The sequence below is a fragment of the Myripristis murdjan genome, chromosome 11 (genome assembly GCF_902150065.1).
Source record: "Myripristis murdjan chromosome 11, fMyrMur1.1, whole genome shotgun sequence".
In the NCBI taxonomy this organism is placed as follows: Eukaryota; Metazoa; Chordata; class Actinopteri; order Holocentriformes; family Holocentridae; genus Myripristis; species Myripristis murdjan.
The window spans coordinates 1,643,759-1,648,758 of NC_043990.1; the positions used below are offsets into that span (position 1 = coordinate 1,643,759).

The 5,000-nt window shown below is 43.5% G+C and overlaps 1 protein-coding gene across 1 annotated transcript in view; it reads right to left on the bottom strand.

Annotated features, from left to right (window-relative positions):
• Positions 1–5,000, bottom strand: part of LOC115367767 (semaphorin-6D-like) — a 205,904-nt gene that overhangs the window by 126,585 nt on the left and 74,319 nt on the right. The gene's annotated exons all lie outside the window — the stretch shown is intronic.

The following is a 5,000-nucleotide window of genomic DNA, read 5'->3' on the forward strand; positions in this document are numbered from 1 at the left end:
GCGGGGAGACGAATCAGGGGAGAGAGGCGTTTATGAACAGAGACATGGGTCGGACGTTTGGATCAGAGCAGATCCTCATCAGGAGGCGGAGGATCGGCTCTGAGGCGGAGCGGCGGCAGGTCGGCCCGTTCCCGCTGCGCTCAGGTGGACAGTTTTCACCGCAGGCCCTGCTGCAGAGTCCCAGCAGGCCGTCTGCCCCTGAACGCAACACCAGGTGCCCTGAGCGCAACAACAGATTCCTGAATGCAACACCAGACCCCTGAACGCATCACCAGACCCTCTGAACACAACATCAGACGCCCTGCCCCCTAAACGCAACACCAGACCCCCTGAACACATCACCAGGCCCCTGAACACAACACCAGGCCCCTAAATGGAACACCAGACCCCTGAACACAACACCAGACCCCTTAAATGGAACACCAGACCCCCTGAACGCAACACCAGGCCCCTGAACGCAACACCAGACCCTCTCAACGCAACACCAGACCCCTGAATGCAACACCAGACCCTCTGAACACCTTTGCTTCACCAATTTCCTGACCCAGCAGGGCACTGAAATACCATAAACAGTGAAATAGTGATCAAATGTGATGATAATATTATTAATATCTCTCTGTTTCCATCAGCCGGTCTGCTCTCAGTTTTGCTTTACTATCTGCAAACCAGATTTAACCCGACAAAACCCAGATTAAACTTAGATTATAAACCCATATTAAAGCCAGACTCAGTCTGTGCAGTAAATCCAGAGGAAGTTCAGAGGAAATGAATGAAAACAGGAAAAACGGAATAAAACCGTCAGCAGATTAAAACCCAGAAGAGGAAGTCAGAGATAAATCTGGAACAGACTCGACATCAGGCGACCGCAGACTGAACTAAAACCCATATTAAGATGAAACGCAGATTAAACCCATACTAAACCCATATTAAACGCAGGTTAAATCCAGATTACACTCATATTAAACACACATCGAGCCCAGATTAAAGCCATAGTTCTTGCATTGTGCCTTTATATGTTTTCTCTGAACATCTGCCAAAATGTGACGTCGCCATCCTAGGAAAGGAAACCCGGCTGGCGGCGGTTAGTTACAAACCACAGCGACAAATCCTGCTCATCCTGCCAGGAAATATGAAAAATATGTAAAAATATGCAACAAAAATCTGTTAATATGTAAAAAGGTTTTAATGAAACTTGACCTGTTCATGCATAAAAAACAACAACAACAACAACAACAACGAGCGCAGTTTTAACGTCTCGGCTCTTCATCAGGCGGCAAAAGAGAGAAAAAATCATCAAGGAAACGTTTTAAAAACTAATTTGATTTCATAAAACAACAGAAAACAACAGAAAACATCTCACTGTCAGTCAGCAGAGTGAACCAATGGGAGCTCAGCTCAGGAAGGAAAGACGATTTCTGATTGGACGGTCAAAACAATGTGATGTTTTTCTTTAGCACAGCTGGGACGGTGTGATGTCACCGCTGAACACACACCGCTGCTCTCCAGGAGGTTTGATATCAAAATATGAAAAAAAGTCAAATAAATCCAGTGACTGTTAAACAGACGTACTTTATGAAATGAAGAATAATTTATTATTATTATTATTATTATTATTATTATTATTATTATTTCAGGGTGATTTCAATGGATTAACTGATGTAGAGTAAATGATGGTGAAGTGATACACAGAGAGCTGCCTATATGATGAAGATGATGATGACAAGTCACACACACACACACACACACACACACACACACACACACACATGCAAACACACAATTTGTGTTCGTCAGCAGCATTTCTGCATTGCAGCAGGACAAACACACACACACACACACACACTGTTCACACCGTTTCACTCACACACTGACCTACCCATTCACCCACACACACACACACACACACACACACACACACACACACATGGCCTGACACTTGGTGTGAGGCTCAGACTAACAAGGCGTCGGTGCTCCGGAGTCGCGGCGCTAACAAAGACAGATCAGCTGACAACACACAGCCAGTGTCAGGGGAAATAACTGTGTGCGTGTGTGTGTGTGTGTGTGTGTGTGCGGTGACCGCTCGAACAGATCATTACAGCCTCGTCTCTCTGCAGCAGCCGTGCGGTGGGTTAACCCTTCGAACGCTGAGCTCCAAAAATTTTCTCTTTTTTTAGCTAGGTTTGCAGGTCATTGTCTTTCACTGTCATTGGTTTTATAGGAACCTTTTACTATTTTTTTTTTTTTTTTTTTTTTTTTTTTTTTTTTTTTGGTGCAGATTTTCCGGTCATTTCTTGCTGAGCTCATCGTTCTTTTTTCCCATGTTCTTTCCTCACCGAGACGAGAAAAACAAAACGAAGAGAGAGAAGAGCTCGGCTTTATTTCCTCTTTTCACATCAGTTCATTAGGATCACACATCAGTGACAGAGAGCAGTCACTGTGTGTGTGTGTGTGTGTGTGTGTGAGCCAGGTGTTTGAAGGCAGAAGATTTTTCAAAATAAAATCGCAGAGCGACCAGGTCGTCTTTGCTGCTCACGTTTAGGCGTTAATTTCTATTTTTATTTGTTTTTAACGATATGAAGAACAGACTGGGAATGCAGTGGAATGGCCCTTTAGGTGAAAAAAAAAGCTGACGGCTTGTTCGGTTAAATTCCGTCTATAAATCATGACCCTGAACGCACCGCGAGGCTGCACACAGCATCTGCACCTGCTGCCGTCCGCCCCCCAAAAATGAATGTGTTGGATTCAGAGGCAGGATTCTTTATTTGTAATTTGTACAGATTGCTTCTGCACTCTACACACACACACACACACACACACACACACACGTACACACACAGTTAAATTGCCTGCAGTGCAGAGCAGCAGAGTGAGCGGTGCAGATCACATTAGATCTGAGCTCCATTAATTTGGCCTTGCATTGATGTGAGAGCTGCTGGCTCTTAAATACCTACAGCACAAGTGCTATTAACTCTGTGTCACACACACACACACACACACGCACACACACACACACACACACACAGGCTGCAATGTGCTGCAGGGAAACGAGGGACAAAAAGACAAAAAGAGAAAAAGATATCACACATGATTTCTGCGACGTTCAGCCGAGTCACAGAAACAGAAATAAAAAAAGAAATAGAAATTTCATCGAATGAAACAAATCATAGAGCTAGAGTAAGGAGAACCTGCAGGCTCTAGCAGCTGTAGCTCTCAGATCACAGACAGTGTTTTTTTTTTTTTTTTTTTTTTAGCTTTTCTGATGACAAAAAAAAAAAAAAAATCCTGCGGTGTTCCACAGGGCAGCTGCTTCGGTCCACTTTTTTTTTCTATTTTCGTAAAGGATCTACCTGTTAAAAGTGATAAAGTTATGCATGTGGACGACTCCGCTTTGTGCTGTGCGTCTCCATGGCAACAGCTGTAAGCGCTGAGCTGATGTCACGGCGTCGCAGCAACTCAGGCTAAATTATTAACTAGTTTGATGTGAGCTAATAATGAATCAGCTGTGTTGTTGTTAATAAAGTTATTGATTAACGTTCAGGCACCAACAACCTGCCAGGTGAGACTCACTAAAAAACAATTTATGTTTTTTAAATGTTTTGTTTTTTCCTCCCGAGCAGAAAGAAAGAAGGAATGAAGGGAGAAGGAAAGGAAGGATAGACGGAGGATGAAGGGATGAGACGGCGACTTGACATCTAAACCTGCAGGAGATCAGATTTACGGAGACCTGAGGGCACAGCAGGACACACACACACACACACACACACACACACACACACACACACACACACACACACACACATACACACACACACACACACACACACACACACACACACACACACACACACACACACACACACAGAGTTAATCGGCTCTCGTCTCCTCTGTGGGATTAGAGTGTCGCTCAAAGTCCTGCAGAGAACCAGGAGGAACCAGACCAACACACACACACACACACACACACACACACACACACACACACACACACACACACACCTGAAGACGTTACAGTTTAAAGCTTCATCTCAGTGACTCTGAATGTTTCCTCCACATTTTCCTCGTCATCAAACCACCGGTCCTTTAATGACCTCCAGCAGTGTGTGTGTGTGTGTGTGTGTGTGTGTGTGTGTGTCTACGAGCTGCAGCCTACTTGGCGACAGGAAGTCCGACTTCCATTTCAATTAAACGTTTTTTTTGTTTGTTTGTTTTTTTGTTAACAAGATATTTAAGTTGCGATGTCAAATTAAAGGAAAAAAATATGAATAATAATAAAGAGGCAAAATGAGCGACGTCCGCCTGCAGGGGACAATAAAGTTTAAAGTGCTGAGCGACACACAGTCACATCAGCCAGCCTGCAGCGCTGCGTTCACTGACTCTCTGACGCTCCACTCACAGCGGGAGGCTGACTCTGTCCTGCAAGGAAAATATATAGAATATATAGAAAATATAGAGAAAAAAAAACTGCAAACGGGAAAGTTTTTTCTCTTCTCCCAACAAATGTTTATTTTCTCAAAAAAAAAAAAAAAAAAAAAAAAAAAAAAAAAAAGGGCTTTTCATTTGTTTAATCGTGTCTGAAACTGCAGCCGAAGTTTCTGGACAAATAATCTTTTCTTTCTTAGTTAAATAAACATTACAGGAAAGTGTAAGTACAGTAATGTCAGAAATGTTTAACACGACATAAACAATATAGAACTGATCAATGAAATCAGGGATAAAAACATGATCGGGAATTCTGATTTCAGTCTGTTTCATCTTTTAGCGCCTAAAATCTGTGAAAAATTTAGACATTTTAAAACTTCCCAAAGAGCAGCAGGCAGCCGCTGTGCACACATCAGAATCACACACACACACACACACACACACACACACACACACACACACACACACACACACCCTCCCTCACTGTGAGGACTGCAGGACAGGGAGAGACAGAAGATAAGAAAGAAGCAGCAGCGGCGTCGTGTCCCAGCAAACCGACAGGACATCGAACACATCGCAGC